Below are 27,324 nucleotides of genomic sequence, written 5' to 3'. Positions count from 1 at the left end.
CATAGAAACAAATCAGATATTTGAACTAAAATAAGTCATTATAATTTATAAATTGAATTACATCAAATAAGTTAGTTTAGATCTGGTTTATTTTTAAATGCTTCCTAAACGTGATAAAAACATTATTTCTGCTCACATCAGTGTTCATAGCTTTTTATAAATCGTTCTACTGTCTATACGACTCTGGTCAGCTCTAAATGATATTGCATATCACGGCTTTGTGATGTCAAATGCGTTGATCCGGCTAAAACTTTTTGACCAGACATATCAGCGACGTCATAATGTTTAAACTGACGTTGACAAGGTTTAACAAACTCATTAAGTAATCGTCCGGTTTCCATCATGCAAAAAACGCAAAAAACGACTCAATAAATCAAATATCTCGTTGTCTGTATATCTACATTGTAAAATATCAGCTGATCGGAACAATATTATTCCTTTTTGAACTTGTTCGCTTCATTTACTAGCTCAAAAGCTTCTTTTTATGACTCGCAGCTGGTATTTCACAATATCAATATTGAGTCAACATGACAATCGAAATATATTCTCCTCTAACCATAGCTGATACAGGAGCTGATTTCTTTTGGTGGGTATTGAAAAAGGTCGACTAAAATAGATACAACTAATGGTCACCGTTCCAACTTAAATGATTTGCAAAACCAGTACCGCAGAGCCAGCTATTAAAGGACCTACAATTACACAATAAAACAATTTAAACGAGAAAACGAAAAGATTTAATCTAAAAACTACATGCTATCATTAGTGTCTTCAGTGATACCTATCCTGTCAGAATTTAAAAAAAAAAGGTCATAATTTAAAATTAAAAAATCAATGAGCATAACAATCAAATTAATATACCGTTCTGAATATAAATACATCAAATAAATGCTGATGGACACAACTAAAAAGCAAACACAACGAAGTACTCTGTGATTGTTTTTTCTGTAAGTGATGTAAGGTGCAACGGATCATTATTTTACCTAATCTCAGTTTATAAACATGATTCAGGTCAACTTCTTAACTTCGCAAATGCAAATTCATTGAAACACTAAAATCTCGTGATTTTATACATTTATTAAAAAAAATAAGGTGCGTTAATTAGAAGTAGGGCCAATTTGTCGGGAATTTTTTTCACAGAAGGGCCAATTTAAAAAAGTGCCGACAGAATAAATTTACTATAAAAACAAAAAATAAAAATGTTTTTTGATCAATATGTCGATTTACATATATTATAATATGTGTGATCAATACTTAATTTAACCCTCAAAAAGGATGAAAGTCCAATATGCTTATTGGATCGAAAAGTATCCAGAATTAGAACTTTTAAACTGTTATATTTTTTCAAATTTATATATCTTGCCTGGTGAATGCAGGGAACTTGATTTTCAAGTACTTCTTAGAACTTTGTTTACTAAAGTTAAACTTTTAAAATGTAACATGACTGATAATGACATTTGTCCAGTGTGTGCACAATCTAGAGAGGATTTAGAACACATGTTTATTAATTGTGTCAGTTTGTCACAAATTACTGATTTTTTAAGGATTTTTTATTACATTTTATGTGTAATGTTGATGATAACGTTGTAAATACGCTTGATTTTGACCAAGTGATGCTTTATTCTTTAGTTTTCTATGTTGTGTCATGTGTACTATTGTTTGTCTGTTTGTCTTTTTCATTTTTCAGAAGTAACGGGTTTAATTTTTATAATGGCTAATTTTTTTATGAGTATAGCAAGATTTAGTATCTATAAAAGAAGAAATTTTAAATTGTTGAATCCTCAAGCTAAACTCAATTTAGTAGACTATTTTAAAACATTATTAGAAAAATACATCTCTCACTATTTTTATTTTTTAAATCAGAGAAAAGAACCTTTCTTATTAGAAAAATATTTTATATTGGACAATCCCAATATCAAAGTAACAGATAACCATGCAGAAATATTATATTAATTATAAACATACTAGTATCTGAACTTACATTGAATTTCTATATATTTGTAACTGACTATATGTAACTGTCTGTTTGTGACACCAGGTACTGTCTGGAGGAATGTTTCATTGTACATATTTGAATAAAGTTTTATCAAGAGAAAAAGAGCACAGAACTATTAATGAATGATGGTTTTGAAGAAAGGGTTCGAATCTGGCTCAGATCTTTTGCATGTTTTGTGTTGTTATATTTAATTTTAATGATTCTATCATATTTTTTCGGATCTTTTTATTAATTCATAGAGTCATTATGGTTCATTTTGACTATATAATTTACTAGTATATCATTTTACATGTATTAAAGAAAAAAATAATGTTTCGCTTATTGTGTGCATTTCTATGACTGTCCATACTATTGACTTGCTTTCTATTTATTTGTTTACATTTATTGCATATATTCAAGGAACATCTGCCGTCAAACTGATGTGGGTGCCTGTACAAAACCAATAACACGGGAATTAGTTCTATAGCAATGAATCCCAAATGTTTCGGGTGTTATATACACATAAATTAAAATAAGGCGGCCATTGTATACAAGTTTCAAAACAACACAAACAATTTTTTAACATGGTATCATATGTAACAAAAGCAGTCAACAGCAAGGTTGTCGCCAATTCACAAGATGTGTAGATACTGCAACTGAATTTTTTCCACCGTCACTACATCGCTACCTAAGTCATCACAAAATAAAGCAACACAACAGAACAAATCAATAGCACTACAAATCGTGATTGTAGGTAAAACATCAAGAAGCTGTTGTATCTGTATCACAACAAAGAGCCGGTTTGTTAAAATGCCAGAAAATGCAATATAACATGTGTGAGTGAAACAGGGTGATCTATGAACAACTGATGTAAGATGTTCTCCGGTTCAAATATATACATTTATCGGTAATTTGTATATTTTTCCTTTGATGTGTACTCGCTGATAATGTCAGTATCAGTGGACTGGCCGTGATATAAAAATTATTGGGTTAGTACGCAATTGACATGCGCGAATACAACGCGTAAGGATCTACTTTTCCCTTTCATTCACAAAATTGCGCGTGATTTTTTTCGCAGAAACGCACGAGATTTTTGGCGAATGAAACACTTTACATTGTTTGAAACTTTCACAAAGTTCGTTTAGTCTTTTTGAACGTTTGATGTCAAAATGTAAACAAAAAATGCATGAAAAAGCCAATAGACTTTTAAAAAAAATGCGTTATCTATAATTGATATATTAAGTACATGACTAACATTATTATATCGTCCATGATGTTCCAATCCGAGTTTTTATGCATACAATACCAATACATAGCCGGGTGCTGTTCCAAGTAGTTTTCTTTTTCTGTTTCTTGAGAAGTATTTGTTTTACCTGTTCACTCACTATAAAGTGTTACAATTCATATTTAAACGCAACACATAAATAGTTACCAAAAAGGTACCACTATCGCATGAGAGAAGCTAGAAAATAATGGTCAATTTAAAGACAGATATTCATAGAACAAAGAACAAAAAAGTGAACTTATTCATTTGCAAATCTACATGTAGGATAAATTTTAAAAAGGGGGGTAACCGGGGTCACCAAACTATACATGTATAAAGGTCTGCTTTGACCTGAATTGTAGTCTTTATAAGCTAAGAGGTGACTGACACGGGTCGCCGTCACCTAAATTCACATAAGAAATTAACCATTAAGAAGGTAACCACAGGGACTGTAAACTCCAATTTTCATATTTCCTGTCCGTGTTGAAAATAGATGAACAAGACTTTGACAAAAGCAAGAATTATATTAAGCTAAAAGTCTAGTGACGTCTATTAAAATGTTTGAAATAATTATGAAGTAGACAATAAATGAGCTTGTTCAGATAATTTACAAATAACTTTAACCGTAACTCAGGTCCTAAAATGTCTCCTCACATAGTCCAAATAATCATGACGAAAAAATATTATAGACTTTCAAGACGTCATAATTATTTGGACTACTCCTCAGTGCTCTCTTAAAATTATTTGAAATCAATGTGATCGTTTTCATGATGAACACTGAGCGAATAATGACAAGATAAATGTAATTTTATCCACTAAACTAAGTAAAATATAATTATAATAACTTGTCGTTGAACTTAAAAATGATGATCGATGAACAATCTGCTGATTCATATCGTATCATTCTAATGTTCTGACTAACTATGCTCGAGGGAGGTCATGGATTCATGGATAGGACCTTTATCGGGACTCAGGGATCGGGTGTTTTTAAGCTCGTGATTTCGGGATGTCGGGATTTACTTTATTTAAATTCGGGACCTCGTGATTTCGTGTTTTTAAACGGGCCGGGATTTCGGGATCAGGAACCCTCCTATCCCCCTCTATGTTGATGCTTTGTGAAAAATACAGAAATTTGACTTACCGGTATGCTACCATTATATTTGCCATCGTTAGAGTCATGTCCAAAGCTGAATATTAATGAAACACCTGCAATAATATTCCTTCAAATCTTTATACTTTGTGCAAGAGAACGCCATGTTTACTGCACTGTGACAAAATTTCAAATGACATAATGCAGCTGTGACGTCAAGTGTGATTTGCCGTGATCCGACGCGAAAAAGAAGTTCGTTTGTTATTTTCTCCCTTCGGGCTCACCTGATATTTTTACTGTGATAAAGTCAGTATCAAAAACAAAAAGTCCTTTATTCTATATGTATTATCTTATCTTATCTTATAGACGATAAAACCTTAAAAGACCAGGACAAATACAGATATACATATATTCAGAATGAGAAAAACACGATTTGAATTTATTCGAAATTATTTGGCTCCTTAACAAGTTACAAAGTACGTGGTATGGTATCTTGCATAAAGGGTGTTAATCATAAAATAAAATCAATATTAAAAAATCAATAGTCTTGGCTTTGTTTTTGTAGGAATACCTGTTCAAGGTATGACAATAGATGGTGTGACGTATTTTCATGTACTATAATTAGCACCTATCGGGCTATTCAAAACATGATTTACCTATCTTATCGAATCAAAAAAAATACCGGCAAATTGCCTCTACCTCTTTTTCACAAAAGATCCTGATAAATAGTTCAGTCAGTCATTTGGATTACAATTGTTTTACACGATACTGTACAGGAAAGCGGGCGTCCAGTGATTTGCAACAATAAGTGACTTATTAATTGTGCGTTGTGTTGGTCGGTAAGATTTCAATCACGTTTACGCAACATTGTAGAGAAAGGCTGAATGCTCTCGATTTGTTACAAGCAGTTTCCTTTTCTGTTTATCAAAGAAAATAGCAGACGGTTCATCTAGACCATCTTCGCTTGTCAGAATTTCTCTGTGATGCTTTCCATCGTTTGATAGTATGACCACATTAGACGATGTTTCTCCGACGACATACACGTTACCGTCAGTATCTACTGTGATGCCTCTCGGCTTCGTCAAAACTGAAGTATCTTTAAAAGTCCAGACACGTGAACCGTTGTGACGATTACAACAAACTACACTTTGATCATTCTCGTCAGTGTAGTATATCTTGTTGTCGAATACTGATACGTAGGAATATGACGGTAAGTTACAACTGATCACGTGAGAGGTAGTATAATCCATAGTGTTTACTTTATATATACCACGTCCTTCAACACAGAAAAAAGCGAGTCTTGATCACGTGTGACTCCATATGAACAACCAGGAAGTTCGATGAAATTTGATTTACTTCGGTTCTCTATGTTTATAATGTCAATACCGGTCTTCTTTGTTGAATTTCCAGATGTAATAGCAACATTGTTATCATCGACAAATGTTATATCAAACCCAAAACTAGGATCAACCGACATCTTATATTTCAAGGTTCCATCTGACGCAATTACGTAGAGTGATTTTTTAAGATTATGATCAGTGAACAATAAGTCTCCCTCTCTTGACATACAGCAACCCCTTATTGCCGTTCCATTAGTTGTTATTTTCTTCTGCTGAATTAACTTTACATCGTTAACGGTCTTCCTCGTTGCTGCTACTTTTATTTGCGCTTGCTTATCTTTCGCTCTTGTCAACTCAATATCACTTATGTGATTTTTTATTTCAATTGACCCAAAACTCTTAAGATTGTTCAAAATATTTTGAACATTTGTGTCAACCTTGTACACTAAGTCAAGATGCTCTAAACCTTTTGTCGACGCGATATAGCCTTTTTGTGCTAATGCGGCGTAAAGCAACCAACAATCAATCAATCTAAACCTTTTGTATCTATCAATGACTGCAAATAGTATTCATTTTCATCAACCTTGACCTCAAGGTCTCTCATTCCAATATATGTTTGAAGATCGGATGCATAATCTTTAATGCTTTTGAAATTTAACTGACATTGAGTTATTATATATCCTCTTTCCTTGACCGGCAGCAATACTTTTTGAATACTCTATTTACATTGGTACTCCTTCTCTTTAAGCTCTTCAAGAAGTTGTTTCTCAAGGTTATCTAAATGATTGTTTATTTCAACTCTTATCTGCTTTATTTCTTTAACATGATAAACTCGTAATGTTTCAATGTCAGTTACATTAGCCTCTCGGTTTTTCTTTATAATTTTAATGTTTTGTAATAGATCACCTAGCCTTGATTCTAAAGTCTTGATGTTCATGGTGATCTTTTCAATAGAAGTGACGTTGCACTTACTATGATCATTGATGCATTGGAGACAAAGAGGTATTGCATATTCATTACAATATATATGATATTGTTCATTGTGATAGACACATGATTGGTTTGTGGCACCTATGAATGACGGAGGAGATTTGTAACTTAAAATGTGTATGGGTTTGTGTCTTCGGGTGGCTTTCAGTAATTTATGATGCTCTTTGCACTCATCACAAAGAGCTTCTTCACATAGAGGGCACCAGTGTTCAGATGTTTTCGTTATCTCTCGAAGTGCACATATTCCAAATACACTTGTATTAGAAACCATTGTTGTCTCTGAAGAAAATCAATTTAAGAGATGTCAATCAATATCAATGTGAATTTTAAAGGCCCCCTTTATTGTTTTCTGCTTATTTGATGCTATGGTATTGGCTTTGAATTTCATTATTCTACAATTTTTGGTATGATATCTGTGGACGGTCATGAAAGTACATATATCCTTTACGGGACAGACGGACGAGGGGATGAACGATTGAACGAATGCACAGAGCAGAAAACATAATGCCAATCTATTTTTGTAGGTGGTGTATAACAACATATCACAATAAAAACATTGACCGTCTTACTTAATCCCAGGCATAGATTACCTAAGCCGTATTTGGCACAACTTTTTGGAATTTTGGATCATCAATGCTCGTCAACTTTGTACTTATTTGGCTTTATAAATATTTTGATTTGAGCGTCACTGATTAGTCTTATGTAGACGAAACGCGCGTCTGGCGTACTAAATTATAATCCAGGTACATTCGATAACTTTTTACACCACTGGGTCGATGTCACTGCTGGTGGACGTTTCGTCCCCAAGGGTATCACCAGCCCAGTAGCCAACACTTCGGTGTTGACATGAATATCAATTATGTGGTTATTTTTTATAAATTTCCTGTTTACAAAACTTTGAATTTTTCGAATAACTAAGAATTTTCTTATCCCAGGCATAGATTTTCTTAGCCGTATTTGGCACAACTTTTTGGAATTTTGGATCCTCAATGCTCTTCAACTATGTACTTGTTTGGCTTTATAAATATTTTGATTTGAGCGTCACTGGTGAGTCTTATGTAGACGAAACGCGCGTCTGGCGTACTAAATTAAAATCCTGGTACCTTTAATAACTATTAATTATGAAATAGTCGAAAACCACTTTGGGATAAGTTAATTTTTCACCTGACTTCAAGATTTTTAGTAAGATCAAACATAAAGTCACGCGCAGACACATAGATGTACAGTAACATTGGGTAAATATACATTAATAAAAATGATTTTTTGATACAATAACAAGCTAATAAAAATATACAAAACAATATTATTAAACCTGAACGGATTATATACTTTCGATTAATAGAATAAAAGTACACATTCCTAACAGATGATTTCTTTAAAAATCAAACAAAAACAACTCTAGTCTAGTAGATTTCGACTATTTCATAATTAAGTAAAACGTGTTGTTTTGTTTATGATATATGTGAAATAAACTGTCAATACTTCCTCTGTATTATCAAGGCCGTCCTCAATTCAAATTTTAAGTTGATGAATCCTTGAAAGATATATGACAACTCTTACTTATTGCTTATTAGTATTTGGTCTATATTGCTTATTTTATTTCAGTTCTACATAAAAAAAACAACAACAACAATACATTAAGCGACTCGGCAGAGAGGGTCTCTTCAACAACAAAAGATATGACGCATTGCAGTGAAAGCGGAAGCAGAGCTGCAAAGGCGAATACCTGCTGACACCTAGATCAACATCTATACTTGGGACCTGGTATGTAAAAACCATGTACCAAAGCGGCAAAGCAGCAATCATAGCCAATAAAATGAAAATGTACAAAATAGAAATACTGGGGTTGAGCGAGACTCGATGGATTTCAACTGGTAAGACAACGCATGCTACTGGTGAGGCTGTTTTATATTCTGGACACCAACAGGATAGTAGTCTACATACAGAATTTGTTGCCATTATGATGTCAAAAGAAGCCAATAGGTCACGTAGACTCTTCAGTGACGCAAATACGCTTCTTTCTATCTCGTTGACTACAACCATGTAGGTATAACTGATCATATTGTTATCTTTTCTTCTTTTTAGGTGTAATACCACCAAATCATGGTACGTCAGATCCGGTTGCAAACGAAAGTAGGCCTAAGAAAATATTCCCTTGAATTTGACAGTTGTAGAAAATTAACCCTGCATTTCAATGCACTTAAATTTTTCTGAGTCGTAAATATGTATGTTGGATGTCTGAAAGCATCATTCTTTTTTTATTTGATGGTCTTATGAAATATTTTGGAACGTTAAGGTTACATAGTTACCAAAGCGATAACCAGTAAATAACAGTGTAAAAATTGGGTTGTTTACTTCCGGCGGTGGTTACTTTCTTATATGCAATAAAATGTAGTGTGAAATTTTCACTGTATCACTGGAAAGGATTGAACTTTACACATGCAAAGTATTTCTTTGGTTGAAATAAAGGTAAATACTGTACAATTTTTTTAATGGTGGTATTACACCTTTATACATGCAAACATGCTTCAGTTCAACTAAATAACTTGATATGATTTCATTTAGACACTACAACACTCGTAATTTTATACAATTTAAGGTACTTTCAAAGTGTTTTGTTGTTTTTATTTATTCAATTTACCAAAAAAAATGATCAATTTCAAATGTTTATACAAAACACCGTAAAGGAAAGCGGGTGTCTAGTAATTTGCGACAATTATTGTCACGTTTAATGTGTCGATCGTTAAGATTTTAATCACGTTTACGTAAAATTGTAGAGAAAGGCAGTATTCCTCAGATTTGTAACAAGAAGTTCATGTGTCTGTTTATCAAAGAAAATAGCTGACGGTTTATTTAGACCATTTTTTCTGGTAAGAATTTCCTTATGATGTTCACCGTCGTTTGATATAATGACCATATTTGACGATTCCTCTCCGACAACAAACACATTTCCATCATTATCTACAGTGATGCCTCTCGGGCATTTCAAAACTGAGATTTCCCTAAAAGTCCAAACATGTGACCCGTTACGGTCACAACAAACTACGCTGTGATCATTCGAGTCAGTGTAGTATATCTTGCCGTCGAATACAGATACGTAGGATCTCCACGGAAATTTACAGCTGATCACGTGAGTGGTAGTATAATCCATGGTACTTACTTTGTATATACCACGTCCTTCAACACAGACAAACAACGAGTCTTGATCACGTGTGATTCCATATGACGGACAAGGAAGGTTGATGAACTTTAGTGTATTTCGGTTCTCAATGTTTATAATGCCAATACCGGTCTTCCCTGAATCTCCAGATGTAATAGCAACATTGTTATCATCGACAAATGTTATATCAAACCCATAACTAGGATCAACCGACATCTTATATTTTAGGGTTCCATCTGACGCAATTACGTACAGAGAACGTAAGGCATGATCAGTGAACAAAAAGTCTCCTTCTCTTGACATACAGCAACCCCTTACTGCATTAACATTTGTTATTATTTTGTTCTGCTGAATTAACTTTACATCGTTAACGGTCTTCCTCGTTGCTGCTACTTGTATTTGTGCTTGCTTATCTTTCGCTCTTGTCAACTCAATATCACTTATGTGATTTTTTATTTCAACTGACCCAAAACTCTTAAGATTGTTCAAAATATTTTGAACATTTGTGTCAACCTTGTACACTAAGTCAAGATGCTCAAAACCTTTTGTATCTATCAACGACTGCAAATATTGTTCATTTTCATCAACCTTGACCTCAAGGTCTCTCATTCCAATATATGTTTGAAGATCGGATGCATAATCTTTAATGCTTTTGAAATTCAACTGACATTGAGTTATTATAGATCCTCTTTCCTTGACCGACAGCAAAACTTTCTGAATACTCTCTTTACATTGGTACTCCTTCTCTTTAAGCTCTTCAAGAATTTGTTTCTCAAGGTTATCTAAATGATTGTTTATTTCAACTCTTATCTGCTTTATTTCTTTAACATGTTGAACTCGTAATGTTTCAATGTCAGTTACATTGGCCTCTCGGTTTTTCTTTATTCTTTCAATGTTTTGTAATAGATCGCCTAGCCTTGATTCTAAATCTAGAAATTGCCCAGAGGTCTTGATGTTCATGGTGATCTTTTCAATTGAAGTGACGTTGCACTTACTATGATCATTAATGCATTGGAGACAAAGAGGTATTGCATGTTCATTACAATATATTTGATATTGTTCATTGTGATAGACGCATGATTGGTTTATGTCAGCTATGAATGACGGAAGAGATTTGTAACTTGAAATTGGTATGGGTTTGTGTCTTCGGGTGGCCTTTAGTAATTTATGATGCTCTAAGCACTCATCACAAAGAGCTTCTTCACATTCATGGCACCAGTGGTCAGATGTTTTCGTTATCTTCCGAAGTGAACATATGCCACATATACTTGTATTTGATGCCATAGTGAATCTAAAAAATATAATATCAAAGATGTTCAACATTATTAATGTGTTTAACAATACTTGAGAATTTCATTTTAACCTTGATAGAGGCTTACTCCTCAAAACGAAGTTATTAAACCAAGAGTTCCAAATGTTGAAAATTAATCATTCTTCGTAAATTTAACGTACGCCATCACGAGATTGTTGACCGTTATGGAAAAAATCATTAACCGTTTCACAGATGATATCGAATATGTTCATTGTGTCGTAACTACAACCCCCTTTCCTTTTCCCAAATGTGACCTACCGGAATAGACTATTTACCGGGTGTGTAGTAACATGAGCAGCACGACGGGTGCAACATGTGGAGCAGGATCTGCTTACTCTTTCGGAGAACCTTAAATCAACCCTATTTTTTGTTCGAGTTTGTGTTGCTTAGTCTTGTGTCTTGTGTACTATAATTTGTCTGTTTGTCTTTTTTTATGCATGGCCTTAGTTTATTTTCGATCTATGAGTTTGACTGTCCCTCTTGTATCTTTCGACCCTCTTCTAAAGCTCCACTGAATTGTTTTTTGTTGATTTGAGGCTATCTGATTTGCTTTTGAAGCAAACCTGTAATGTTTGGTATGATATGTTTTAGCAAATTGTGGACGGCCATGGAAATACATATGTATGAAATAGTCGAAATCTAAAGCTACTTCAGAATAAGTAAACTTTTCGGCTAGCGTCGAGATTTCTTCAAGATTTTGAATAAAGCAACGCTAAGGCAACTAATTATATGTGTAACGAGTGGTAAATAAACTAGGGATGTCAAAAGATCTGAAATTAAATACTCGGATACTTGGTCAAGATACTCGAGTACTCGCGAGTACTCGGATGAATCTTAAACGTCTATTGAAAAAAAAAATAGATTTAAGGTGGGATGCAGTGTTTTTGTTAGACAAAAGACTGTTTGACTTTCCATTTTTTTTTGTTACAAGTAGTGCACATGAAAACATTCCCGCGGAAGAATAGAACTTTGCTGGTACTACTATAACAAATAGAAGCCTCATGATAAACATATTTATGCTCTTAATTGGTTTTATTTAGTATTACGAATGTGATATTTCAACGGAACTAAAGTGAGTGGAAATGTGAAGAGAACATATTTCAAGATATACAACAGGCAAACGAGTATCCGAGTACTAAAACTGTTTTTCGATCGAGTACCCGAGTACTCGAGTACTCGTTGCCATCCCTAAAATAAACATACTAAATTATTTAAATCAGGTTTTATATTATTTTTGGTATTCGTTGTTATTCTGTGGTTAACATGTCATAATGCACTTTTATAATCTTTTTATAATCCTTTTATAATCCTGGTACCTTTGATAACTAATTATATTATTTATTCATTTATGTCTCTGTCGTGTGTGTTCTTGCGTTTATAATATACTGTTTTCCTGCCATGAACTTTTGTCATTTTAGTGGTATATTTAGCATTGTTATAAATCCTGAGGTTACTTCTAAAAATAAATTACTGCTAATCACCTCAAGACAATACAACATTTCTGTATGCATAATTTAAAAGTGTAAGGGAGTTTTTTTTTATGTAGTTCAAACATGTCAAACAACATTATCAATATTGTGATTGAATTACCTCCCTTATACTGCTTTAAAATTATGTTGTCTTCTTAAGTAATTGTCCATTAACCAGGAAACCCTTGTTTTCCTTCTCTTTTTTTTTTTGCCCCTTATTTCTAAAAGGTTTGAGCCATAACAACCCCCCCCCCCCCCCCCCAAGCCAATTCTTACCATCCCTTTGTTGCATATGAACTTGTGGTTTAATTTCAGAGAGATCCATGCACCATTCCACAAGTTATGGTCTTAAAAAATAGAAAAATGCTTATTTTGGCTCCTTGTTAGTCCCTTACTCATAACAAGGACGTATTATGTTAGTTATACGTCCTTGCTCATAAACTGTTGGGATCATAACCCCAAAGATAAATCACAACCTTCCGTTTGTGGTCATAAACCTTGTGTTTAAATTTCATAGATATCTAGTTTCTTATACTGAAGTTGGTGTACGAAAACCAAATGTCTTCAATTGCTGCAACGACGACGACGACGTCGACGTGATACCAATATACGACAGCAAAGGTTTTTGTGGTCGTATAAAAATCAGACTTTGATATTCATATTTTGTAAGTATTAGGAATGTTCGGTATACTTTAACAATATTTTCTACGATTGATCAACATACCCCTGATAATGATAATGGTAGTTGTGTGATATTAAAACAAACATGAAAGAATAAGTAATAAAATACCAACATTAATCCTCTTGTCAAAATATCAATTGTATTTCATTTCGTTCCACTTTTAATGCGTTTAGACCCATTTCAGAATGTTGAAGTACTCTTGGGAAACAATTTAAACTAGTATTTTTAGAATGATATCGATATATGGAAACAGAATTATCAACAATTTTTTAACAAAGCACACTTAAATCAATTATTATAGTAACAATTTAAATCTTACCTAAACTTTGTAATATAACAAAAGCAATCAAATGTTATCATCCATTTTTCTAAACCAGGAACAAAAAAGGTCACATGACAGAGGTATATTTATCTTGTACGGGGAAACCTGGCGTGTCAAATAACGGGTATTTTAATTTTCTGCTTATAAAAGTGTGTCATGTATGATTTACTAGTAAAACAGGAAGAAATAAAGTCAATTCATACATTTTTCAGAAACCTTACACTACTGTTGGAGTTTTTTTCTTCGAGGGTATCACCAGCCGAGTCAGTCTTTAAATTAGTCACTGATGAGTCTTTCTGGCGCTAATACAAAATTGCAATCCTGGTATTTATGATGAGTTTATTTTCAAACTAACTTTCTGATAATTGAATTTACTGTGTTGAAATAGTATATTTATAACATTTACTAATAAGATAAGGTTAAGGAAAGTGTTCGGTGTTTCCAAAACAACTCAATATTGTATCAATTATTGGACCAGGATCTTGTTGATTAATATTACGTTTCAATTTCACAAATTAAACATGAGGGTCTTGAATTATGATTATACGTACTGACGTTGTTTATATACAAAGACTTATAAAAAGAACACCGTAACAGTACGTGGCTCGGTATTTCTACATCCCACCATTTTGCTATTGTGCTACGGTCAGTTTTTGTATTCTTGTCTTTCATTTTTGCTTCTGTGCTTTGTCTATAGATTGACTATCTGACATTTTGTTTTTTCTTTGCTGCATTCATTAACATAGTTAATTGTTTATTTTTATAGTGATTTAAAAGGTTATAGCACCAAGATTAATGTTGACTGTTCCACCGCTATTGTTCAAATTAATTTTACCTATTGTGTGTTTATTTCACACGATGTTGTCAATATAATAGAAGTGTAAGTTGCCATACAAATGAGATGTTTAGCGAGCTATAAAAACAGGTTAAATCTTCTACAATTCAAAATATGTTTATCGGAATCAGGACAAATGCGAATTTATATGCTGAAACATTATTATATACTCAGTATCTAAGCAAAGTTTTCTGTTTGAGACAATGAAAAATGTATAGGATATATAAGATAAATAATTAAAAATAAAATTATTCAGTCAGTCTGTATGTAAAAATATTGTCATGACTTACAAATTAGATTTATCATTTAGAGTTGTCCCTCTTTGTCTTAAGTTATATGTGTCCCTGTGTATTTATTTTTTAAAACATGTTGATTTATGGATTGATAAACGTCTAGTGGCGAATATTTCATGCATGTTCAGGACGATTGCAACATGTAATGTTTGTCTTGATAATGAATTAACCTTTTTCATGTGAATTTTGTTGTAGTCTATATACTCTGAATCAAGGCCCTTTAATTAGAAATAAAGAAATGTGATTTAATTTGATGAGGCCATCAGTTATTCGTCAGCTTCTCTTGATATGGCATTACCATCAGTTGGAATATATCATTTCCTCCATAAGACGTATTCTTTGTAGTTTTCTTGTGAAGGTTCTTTTTGCGCTTTGTTTTTTTTTTTCGTTTATTGATGTTTTTGTCATATGTTTGTGTTGTTGTCTTAGGCCATGATAATGTACTTCCATATATGAACTAAATCCATATACAATACAATATTTGTCGCACAAAATTCATAACATTACACCTACAATTCTACTGGTGTTAGTTGTTTTTGTGCCTCTCATTAATCGACTGAGGAAAAGACAAATGCTGCTATTTTTTACAGTTTTTTTCTTGTGTTGAGCTGATACACCACTGTCTACGGTTATATATGAAAGGGTTCATCCCTCATAATCATGTTAAATACGATTAATAAAATTGGCAATGGAAATGGGGAATATTTCAAAGAGAGAACCCGACCAAAGAGCAAATACCCGAAGGCCACCAATGGGTCTTCAAAGCAGCGAGAATATCCCGCACCCGGAGGTGGTCCTCAGCTGGCTTCTAAACAAAAGTGTGTACTAGTTCAGTGAAAATGAGCGTCACACTAAACTTCAAAACATATAAATGAACTAAAGTTTAAAAAAAACCCATACAAGACTGTCAAAGGCCAGAGGCACTTGACTTGGGACAGCGCGAAAATGCGACTGGGTTAAACATGATTTGTGACATTTCAACCCTCCCTCTATACCTCTAGCCAATATGCAGAATAAAGAAACACATAGCAATACGCACAATAAAACTCCGAGATCGATGTCAAAATAGATAACAAAAGAAACTAAGCAAACTGATAATGATACATAAATTAACAAAATACTGCTAGCATGCTCAAAACCTCAATTAAACTGGTGGAAAGATTATGTCTTCATCATATGAAAATCAAGTCAGTCCCTCCTGTTTGGGGTTTGGTATCATACCATCATTAAATATATGAGAAGAACATATCCCGTAACACGCCAATAACTGGTTTTAGAATAAATGTTTTTATCTGATTTTCCGATGCAAAAACCATATGTGTGAATTAATATCAATACCAAAAGATGAAATATTTAATGACTTGACAACAGTATCGTAACTATATCCCTTCCGAATAAGTCTATTTAAAGGTTTGGGTAGATTTTGAGGTGAAAGCCAACATTTTTGTGTTTGTAAAGAATATTATCATAAAACATTGGATGTGAAATACCTGAACGTATAAGATGTCTGCATATATAAAAAAGAAGATATGGTATGATTGCCAATGAGACAACTATCCACAAAAGACCAGAATGACACAAACATTAACAACTATATGTCACCGTACGGCCTTCAACAATGAGCAAAGCCCATACCGCATAGTCAGCTATAAAAGGCCCCGATAAGACAATGTAAAACAATTCAAACGAGAAAACTAACGGCCTTATTTGTTTTAAAAAATGCATGTTGATTTATATTTACAATGATGTCCTTGTTCCGATGATAAAAAGAAAATGTTTTGACAAGTTTGTGACACAGAAAACGCTGGTGTTATATTTTGTCAGTAATAATCAAATTAGGAGATAACTGTATTGTATTTTAAGCTCCGACGGCATCAATTGGGGATTAGATGGTCGCAAATTAAGTTTACTGTCGACTGCCGTTGGTTGGTGTCTGTCATACTGGTATTTGTTTTTCGTTAATTGTTTTGTTATGAAATAGGTCGTTAGTTTTTTCACATTTTGTTTTGTCGGGGCGTTGTATAGCCAACAATGTTTTTCTTTTTGTTGAAGGTGATCTATTATGATGTAGAACCACATCAATTAAACTCTGATGTGTGGATATGTTTCTCATACCACATCTTCTTATTTGATTATCACTAATGTGGCCATTCAATATAACATATCAATTATGTGTATTAAAACTTAAATAGTATTAAATGATGTTCGTTACTTTGTTTGTTGCTGTTAGTCTGTACTGCCACTTTTATATACATTGGCTATATTAAGGTGTTTGTAAGTGGAGGGAGTTAGAGTACCCATAGAGGACCACCAAATGTCAACGGAATAGATATATATATATATATAAGTAAAAATTCATGACTAGCTTCGGAAACTTGAAATTTATAACTTGTGTTGTTTTTATCTTTTGACTAGTTTTTACTCTAATTAAAAAACGTATACACCTGATTCTCGAAGAAGCAGCCAACAAGTTTTCACTCTAACTATACTAAACGTATACGCATGTTTCTCGGAGAACCAGCAGACTAGATTTTACTCTTACTACTAAGCGTATACGCATGCCGGATTCTCGGAGAAACAAGATATTCGTTTTTACTTTTACTACTTAGTGTATATACGCATGATTCTCAGAGAAACAGCAGATTTTTTTTTTACTCTTACGTATAAATGTATACAGGTATGATTAACAGAGAAGCAGATAATATCAATTATCAAGTTTCCCAATAAGCGCGTGTCCTGGATTTTTTTTTTATTTAGTTGAGAAAAGTTGTAGTTACTGAAAATCACGGTATACTGGCATGCGAATATGGTTATTCACGTTGTTTTATTTGAAGCTGGGCGATTACAGAAACTTATGATGAATGTGTTTGTAGATAGATGTTTTTGTGTTCTGTTAAATTGTTCCTTTTAAAATTGCTACACGATGATGACTGCTGTACCTATAGTTTGACTATTTTATTTATTATGTCTGTTTAGTTCACGCATCATTGTAAATACAACGGAATTTGATGAGACTGTCATCAAAGTGAGAGGTTTAGCGCTTTAAAACCAGGTTTAATCGACCATTTTCTACATTTGAAAATGCCTGTTCCAAGTCACTGGCAGGAATATGACAGTTCTTGTCCATTCGTTTTTGATGTGTTTTGTCATTCGATTTGTCATGTGATTATGGACTTTCTGATTGGATTTTCCTCTTAGTTCAGTATTTTTGTGATTTTACTTTTTAATGACTGGGCTCAAAGGTTAAGTTTAAATTGAATTTTGAATTCAAAATGTTTGCATAAATAAAAGAGACGTTTACAAATACACAAGTAAGAGGTTTATAATAGCTAGCTTTTTAAAAAACCATGCAGATTTTGTCAACCATTTTCTTCGGACAATGCAACTGAGTTGGCAATATATCCACGAAAGGGGAATACCTATATACCTATCGAAATCAAAAGACAATATAACCGGTAGATATCTGGTATAGAATTTTGTAAGTAGACTTGAAACCCATAGGCACTTGTCTCAGAAAAAAATTCCCTATATACCTTATTATAACACGTGTAACAATAAGGTTTATAGGATTTTTTCTGAAACAAGTGCCTATGTTGAAACCCCAGTAAGTCCAGCTGCTATACTGGTACCCGACCGTTATTGACAAGCTTGATATTTCGGTATATAAGGCCAAGTATTTGTATAGTAAAAGTATACTTTACAAATCCTTGCGAAGGTATACTGAATATTTAAAGGAGTAAAACAACCTAGCCCACTACATATCTTTTCTTTTTTAGACTCATTAATGCCGTAAATAATTTAGATTTTTTAAAAATTGTTTAAAAGTAAAAGAAAAAGCATAGACTTTAAAAAAAAGTTTCCTCAGCTTGCCGGAATCATTGAGTCATGAAGTCTAAAATTCTGTATCTATATTACCAGCCTAACGCTCGACCTAACTAGTATGTATGACCTGTTGTATTATGCGTGTCAATTTTGTTTCACCCAAAACAGGACAAACAAATGTACTGTGTCCTGTTTTCAGTGCAGCATATTGTTACCCACATTAACGGTCTAGTAACCTGGACTGGGACTTTCATACTAATATAATATATTATACTAACTGTAATTTCAGACATAAATTCAACTGTAAGGTAGCCTGAGCCTTTTTTGATTATGTGATTACTTAGCTGTTTGTATAGTGATTATTATTATTTGCCTGATTACCAGCAACAGATCAAAGATTTGTACAAATCCTTGACCCTGAGACCAAATATTTCATTATGTTTGATTATTTGATAACTTCTATAGAACTTTATTTTTAATTATTCGATTACCTTGTTTAAAGGAAAATATAATGATTATGTGAAATCTTATATTGACCAAAAATTTGGGATTATGTGATTACTTCTACCCCCATGAGGACCCTCCAGATTTAACGGCATAGTGTGAAACGCAACTACGATTAATTCCGCAATATTGTATGTACTTCCGGTTTTTAGAATTTATGCACTTGTACAGATCTGTGTGGGATTAAATCGATATTTTTCACATTTTAACAACAAATTTTGCAAGATTAACCTTGTCAACCAGGTAAGCAACTAACTCAGACTCATATGTAAGCAAAATATTTTGATGGCGGAGCCTATATTTGCTCATTTTAGTTATATAAATAACAAGATGCAATGACCAACGTCCGATCGGGTTTGTTTATTTTGTTGGCGCTTGTTCAAATTTAGTTAAAATCAAACACAATAGAAGGAATTCTGCATGTGTCATTCTTGAATTTAACAGTAAGAAGAAACACAAAATCTTGCATAATGTGCAAGATTTATGCATTGCTACTAAGCTAGAAAAATCGTGTCCATTCAACTTTCTTTTTTTTGGAGTATTCGAGTTGGATATTGACTTTGTATTGTCTATTGATGTAGTCTAGCAAAAAAAAAAGAACATTTAACTCAAATAATAATGAGCATCAACTTGAATTTTTAATGAAAAAGCTTAACAGTAATACATTGTGACAAACTAACAACATGGAAGTTATAATTATTTTGTTAGTAAACAAAACAAGAACACTGTGAACATGGTGAACAGTTTCTTGCAACAACATGAATTTTTCAATAAAACTGATTCTTTAGGAAACTGTGTGCATTTGATTCGTAATAAACGAAAAGCCAAGCAGCTATGATTATCTTGCATATAACTTTTAAGGTAGTTGTTATGTAGAGGATTGGACATGATGAATCATAACACAATACTTCCCTGTGTAAATTTTATATCATTATTTAAAAAATGTTTGATACTTTTATTGCCCCTATACATGTGTATAAAAATAACAGTGAAACATCAAAATTGAGGGTTTAGATGGGGTTTACTAAAAAGATACAATTTAGGCAAATATTCAAAAATTAATGCCCCCCCCCCCCCCCCTTAAAAAAAAAAGAAAAGAGAATAATCAATTATATAGGAGGAAATATAATACTACCCCCATTTTTTTCTCCAATTTAAAACCTTTATTTTTTTCTGGTATTTATAATTAATTTTTCATCATTTCCATATTTCTGGAAAAAAAATGTTTTTTTCTGACTTTCCATCTTTGAGACATTTAATATTGATATTTGTAGAATAATTTCATGTCTAATATACATGTACATGTATGTAGTAAAATATTGAAAACGGAAATGGGGAAAAAGCCTGAAAATATATATATGTCAAAAGGGAAAACAACCCAACCGAAGGGCAGAGGCCACCAATGATTCTTTAATGTACAGTGTAGCAAAAAAATCCTGTTTTCGGAGGTGGTCTTTAGCTGGCCCCAAAATAAAATTGTGTACTAAATGTATCTCAAAGAAAATGGACGTCACACTAAACTCTAAAACTAATAAATGAACTTAAATTAAAAAAACATAAGAGACTAACAAAGGCCAGAGGTTCCTGACTTTACATGTACATGTTCACTTGTACAAGTTTGCAAATAAACAAATTACAGTGGTACAAGTTGCAGTTGAACAAGTTTGTAATCAAATGAGTGTACAGAAGTACAATATGGTCTTCAGCATGTTCAGGAAACGATGATAGGCTGTTGGAAGTGGACGATAAATGGCTAACCCCTGTTAAGAGAAAGTCATATCTCTTGCAAGTAAGAGACAAAAAGTCTTTAAGACACCCTTGTAGATTTCTAAAAAGAGTAGGCTAATGCCACTACAAGGCAGAACTCACACCCGCAAAGTGGAAAGGGATTAATATAAGTTGCAAGAACTTGTTTCCCAATCCAGGCACGTAGCAACCCGTACGCAAAAACGCAGTTGTGTACACATCGAAAATCTCAAAAAAATAAAAATATGGTAAATCTAGTAAGACTAAAGTAATGAAGTTAATAAAAAAAACCAAAAAAAACAAATATTTTAATGATCACTTTGTAGCTACATTGTATATTCCGTTCCGAAAACTAGTCTTCCCTTTTCATTTACGAAATCAGCATCGTGATTCTGTTGCTGATACAAACAATTTAAAATGGCTTAGTCCACCGGGTGTCAAAACACAATTGTCACGTCTTCTATGCCTCCTTACCCTGACATCTTTTCTGAAGATTCCAAATAACTGATGAAATAAAATATGACCTTCTTAAGAGACCATGGACATCAATTCATTCTTATGAAACTGAACATGTACATGTATCTATCTTTTGTCGATCATTTGATAGCAGAGTTGAATACAAGACTTCTGACAGCAGAGCAACATTATGTCGCACAAAAGTTAATCCCAAAAAACATTGACCAACTTACTTTAGCTGTTGGGGACATAATATTTAATGAAATGCAGATGATTGCCCATGTTACAAAAGACGAATTTCAAAATCGAAATTCGGAGATGGTTAACAAAATGGACTGAATATTTTGATAACTATCCTAACAAGCTGCAGGAAACATTAAATGTTATAAACCAAGGATACCCGGGAATCTTTCAGATACTTAATGTATTTGCATGTATGCCGGTCTCGACGGCAACGCGGGCAGAACTGTTCTTTAGTACCATAAGAAGAGTGAAGACCTACATGTACAATGTAGTTGAGAAATACAATGAAAATAAATCGTTTATCTGGACTCTGTCTTTTGAACATTTTCTAAGAAAAAAAAATTAAAACAGACACGATTATGGACAACTTAATAAATATGTTTAAACTAAACTAAATGAAACAGAAGTACAAGTTTGCAAAGGTTTGTCTGTCAAACCACATATTGACATTTTATGGAATGGGTTTGCTGTCATGTACATGTGTACATGTACGTCAAGGAAGATATAATTATATTTGAATAACATTTTATAACATTGTTCCGATCCTGATAAATCATAGTATTAACTACATTTACATGTAGGAGAAATTAATTTTGGACGTCAATCAAAAAAGGAAGCAATTTTCCTGTTTGATGTGTGATTATGCAAATACACCTGGAATTTTAAAGTACTTTTGCTCTAAAGTGAGTATATTTAGTATACTTCATTTGGTGAGTGAAGTTTTAATTTTGTAATTAAGAAATGGAGTGATTTAAAACCAGTCATTGTTAATCAGGTGGATTGTTTTTGATTGATTAAACACTATCTAAGTTAATTACATGTACATCAGCCTTCACAATAAACCTTTCAGTCCAAAAGCCTGAAGGTCAACTTTTTCAAAATTTTAGTTGAATTCTGTTGCATTGTCATGCTTGTAGAGAAGAATTTTACAAGTTTGAAAGCAATTTTACAAGCCAGGCCTGTAGGACTTGTGGTTAAGCATGAAGACTGTGTAGATGTACATGTACATGCTAAGAATGAGACGATTTGGTATGAGTGCCAATGGGCCAACTTGAGCTCTATTCAAGTGCTAATGTGTTATAAGTAAAAAATGATCAACAGTTATAAATTGGTGATGATGGCAGGTGATTGAAAAAGTAGGAAAACACCTATAAAAGTGAAATGTTAGAAAAAAAATGAAATTATTTAATTACCATAATATTGAATTATATAATGTAATTTGAAAGATAGAACTGAAAAAGAATGGAAGGCTTTTTGAACTACATTTTTGTACATGTATTACTATTCCCTCTGAAAGGGGAGGTAACTCTTTCATAATTGATTCATAAATTATGAAACAGATAACCTGTATTGAGGGTTTACTTTTCATGGGAAAATTAGCATTATAAAAAAAATCCCTTTTACCTACCCTAATTTTCTTAATGAAGAAAACATACATTATTCAACCAGCTTTTGTGTTTTAATCTTGTGTATGTTACATAATGTCATCGATCCATGTCAGAATCTTGTTTGAAAGTTCTAGGGAAAACCATAAGCGTTACCTTTCAAATCTTGATTTTAACTAAGAGAAAATTTATGAGTGAGAACTTTATTGTAATTATAAAGTATCTTGTTGTTAGGATTAAATTTCTTTCTTATTGCATGTTTTTGCATTTTAATTATTCTTGGAATTAAATGCATGACATAATATCCAATTTTTATAGAGATTGTAATTTATCATAGTAGCTGATTAAAACCAAGGACGAAAAATATAACTCTATTTTACAATGTTTACTAACAAATTACACATACTTCATTTGTACTTGGTAAATCCTAATTAGGACGTTCAGGGGCGGATGCAGGAATTTTTGAAAGGGGGGGGGGGTGCTAACCCAGGGCACCCAGGGCAAAGGGGGGGTGCAAAACATATGTCCCGATACAAATGCATTGATCGGCAAAAATAAAGGGGGGGTGCTCACCCCCGGAACTCCCCCCCTGGATCCGCCAATGACGTTCACTACTCTGTTTCACTCATAATAACAAACTTTTTAAATAAAATTTAAGACTGTTATAAATCATGTAAATTGCTTGAATATTAGAATTGAAGAAACTAAAAAAGCAGAAAAAAATAAGGATTTGTGGTAAAAGGCATTGAAAATTGGCTGGAAATGGTTCTTTCTAGATTTTTCACACATTTAACATTGGTATTTTTTTCTTTTAAAAAGTTAACGATGAAAAGAAACAAGAATTTTATGAGATTTATAAATATGGCTTTTTAAACTATATATACATGTCTTATAATTATGAAAAGAAAAGTAGGGGTTAGCTGGCTAAATGTTTAATGACACTGTATGGATAAAACAAGAGGATTTCAAATTTCTGTCAAAAATTCATAAACAAGTGTATTTGCTCTTTTTTCTTTAAAGTTCCCTAATTAAAATTTGTGTTTTATGAGTCATGAGACTGGTGGACACTGACTGCCATAAGAGGGGATTGCATAGTCATACTTCAGTTATTCCCTAAATAATCAATGGAATTCCATGAAAAGGGGGAGAAAACCTTGCAACCTAGCCTGTACAATACCCAGACATATGATTGCACAATTTTACCGATACATTTCAGATATGGACATGGTCAAGTAATTTGATTAGATCTATATGGACATGGTCAAGTAATTTGAATAGATCTGTGGACATGTTATAAAATGTCTATAAATTTTCTCAAAAGTAATACTTTTCATGCACCTACAAAAAAATCAAGAAAAGGGTATGATATACTAACATAGATATATACGTACATGTACATGCTAAGTACTAAAGTTTAGCAACACATGTTTTTAAAATTTAAATTTCAATACCATAAATAGATTATCATAAAATAACAAATGATATTATTTATCATATATATAGACTAAAGTGCAAATTTACTCAACTGGAAAATTATTAAAAAGTAACTTCCTCAACCTAAGAAAGCTTACATTTAAAGTCATATAACGTTTTTTATTACGTTAATTACACATGCACATGTTAATGCATGGTTTAATTCTTATGATTTGATACATGTACTAATGAAATAAATATTACATATATGTACAAATGTACATGTACAAATATATGTGTAGGCAATGTATACATTTTGATTTTCCAATCTCAGTTAAGTTGGTTTAACAATGTTTTGAAATTTGAAAGAAATTACTATTTTTAATGTAATTATAAAACACTCAAGATTTATGTTGGTTCTTGTTAAAATTTGCCAGTCAAGATATGAATTTCAACATTTCTGAAATAGATTTTTTTGTTTGTTTTATTGGTAATTAACATTTACAACATATAAGGGAGCACCCATTTAACTTCAAGGGGATTTTTTTTTTATTGTTTGAGTGAGAAATTTGTTTTTGACTTTATGTTTTCATGTTTTCAATAAAAAAAAATATTTTAATTTAATACTTAATTTATGAATGCTAAGGTGTAGGGAAAATCTAGATTCAGAATTTTTTTTGGTCACCTGCTGGACCATAATATTTATTTTCATCAAAATGGGGATCAGAATAATTTTTTTTAGGAAAAAACAATACCCCCTAACCCCACCCCCATCCCCCTTTTTGGAGTTAGATGGTCGTTCCCTTAGTTAAATGGGATAACGCTATATATGGTGAAATAAAAAACTGCAACGACAATGCATAACTGTTGAAGTTTTTGTAATAATCACATGTAATTTCTTTGGATAACGATGTGTTATAATATATTGTAAATACATAATTTATTCATCATGCATGTATCTGTTGTATTATTGTCATTGTATAACTGAAACAACACATTGTTAAAAAGGCCTGGGAGACTAGATATACAAACTACGTAAAATTTCATTTAATATACTAAATATATTATATTGAGATCAAATGACATGCACATAAAATAAATAAAGGAAACTTGATAAATAACATACACACGTGACAGAAGTAAGAAGGACTTGGACAAATTTTGGAAAAATACATAAATTTTCATTTTAATTACCTCGTGTACAAAAATGTATATATATATATTATATTAAAATAAATAATTTGCAGATGCGAATATAGGAAAGAGGATAAATAACATGCACAGACTTAATAAGGACCAAGAAATTTTTTGTAAAAATGAATAAATTTTCTTTTGGATTCCTAGTATATGAGATATTGTAAATAACTAATTTGCAGATGTAAATAAAGGTAACATGATAAATAACATACATAGACTTAATTTCATTGTAGGACTGGGATTTTATTTGTAAAAATAAATAAATTTTCTTTTGGATTTCTTAAGCATGTTAAGTATATGAGATATATTGTAAAATAAATTATGTGCAGATGTAAACAAAAGGAAACATTCAAAGAGATAATCCCTTAAAATTTAGGACACCGTTTTATCAGTTGTTTACGAGGAATTTTAAATTAAAATCTTCTGTAAATATTGTCCAGCATACAAACAACTTTTCATAAGTTTATTTATCCTAAGGTTACTTTTATCATGTTTGACAGGGTCATGAAGGTCAAATTCAATTTCCAAATCAGATGATTTAAGACGAAATAGGATTGGAGGACAACATTTGTTTTACGAAAGTTTGACGTAACGAGAAGATTTAAAATCTTAAGTGTCATAGATATATTTACAAAAATACAGCAGTGAATTTGCTTAAAGGGTTATTTGTTTTTCTTGTTAACCGTAAGTGCTAGTGGACTCGGGCGGTCACTCCTTTATGTTAGCGTCATGATATATTTACAATATTTGATAGTAAAATTGATCATGATTATACGGATCTTTCATTTCTGGATTAGTTCTAGAAGTTTGAAGTTAGAAGAAGACTAAAATCTGATTGGTTTATGATTTTGTGATTAAATTCACTGTTTAACAGTAAGAACTATTTCTAGAAGATTTATGTAACAAAAAGACTCTTTAATTTTAGTGTCACTGTTATAAAATATAGTAGTGATTTTGTGGTTAACAGCAATTAAGGACTACTGGGTAGTTCTAGAGAGTATGACTTGTGAAGAAGAATTGAAATCATAGTGAAATATACAAAATTTAGAACAGAATTTGTTCATATGGTTATATATTTGATATTCTGGTAAATAGGTAGTACTAGGTCAATTGTTCTAGAATTTTTGTATATCAAGAAAGAGCAAGACTCAAAATTTTATTATTATATAGCCATAAATATTGTCTTTTCTCATTGACTTTAAAAGCATACAGAATCTTTTTTTATAAAACATCATCAACATTATGTATATTATATTTCTTTGTTGGGCTTCTAAAATGTTGTAAATTACAAATTTTTCAAGAAAATTTTTTCTCACAAACAGGCTTTGAAAATTTTGGCAAAATGCATATGCTTCCAAAATGTTGTATGTGAACTTAAACATTTTTGTAAATAGCAGTGAAATAAAAATGTTGAGATTTCTGGATTATCCAAGAACTTAAGTTATTTTCACAGAAATAAAGAAATGTACAATTATTTTTTTCCCAAGCAATTGTACAAAGATTTTCAAGTTTGGGAAGCAAACTTTACAAACAACTGACATTGGCAATTTTGTAATATGTCTTATTTCACACATTTTGATTGGTCTAACTGTATGCTATTTTGTAATACCAAAGATTTCCTCCCGCCCAGACCATTGGTGTCAAAAAGTCTTTTAGCAAAAATTTAGAAGCCCAGCAACGATATAATATTATTATAGATGTATATATATGTATCTATATTGCAGCAGGGGACTAGAAAAAGATCACTTTGGTTCAATGTACCTTAATAATTATTTTCCTCGCAACAGTAACATGGAAATTACATGTACATGTTTATGATAATTTTTTTT

The 27,324-nt window shown here is 32.2% G+C and overlaps 1 protein-coding gene and 2 long non-coding RNA genes across 3 annotated transcripts in view; 1 reads left to right on the top strand and 2 right to left on the bottom strand.

Annotated features, from left to right (window-relative positions):
• LOC143059798 (uncharacterized) overlaps positions 1–13,672 on the bottom strand; it is a 71,545-nt gene extending 57,873 nt beyond the window's left edge. The window contains exon 1 of the long non-coding RNA XR_012973613.1: positions 13,599–13,672. This is a non-coding gene — a long non-coding RNA (uncharacterized LOC143059798). The remainder of the gene's footprint in view (positions 1–13,598) is intronic.
• LOC143058529 (uncharacterized) lies at positions 4,745–6,419 on the bottom strand. Its single transcript, XR_012973104.1, has 2 exons — positions 6,204–6,419; positions 4,745–6,132 (listed from the first exon to the last, which is right to left on the bottom strand). It is a non-coding gene; the product is annotated as an uncharacterized LOC143058529 (long non-coding RNA).
• Positions 13,673–19,186: 5,514 nt separating the features above from the next.
• Positions 19,187–27,324, top strand: part of LOC143058441 (band 3 anion transport protein-like) — a 91,742-nt gene continuing 83,604 nt past the window's right edge. The window contains exon 1 of the mRNA XM_076231932.1: positions 19,187–19,298. The gene's annotated coding sequence lies outside the window, so the exon portion shown is untranslated. The remainder of the gene's footprint in view (positions 19,299–27,324) is intronic.

Source organism: Mytilus galloprovincialis, chromosome 14 (genome assembly GCF_965363235.1).
Source record: "Mytilus galloprovincialis chromosome 14, xbMytGall1.hap1.1, whole genome shotgun sequence".
In the NCBI taxonomy this organism is placed as follows: domain Eukaryota; kingdom Metazoa; phylum Mollusca; class Bivalvia; order Mytilida; family Mytilidae; genus Mytilus; species Mytilus galloprovincialis.
This window is presented reverse-complemented; position numbering and strand designations above follow the sequence as displayed.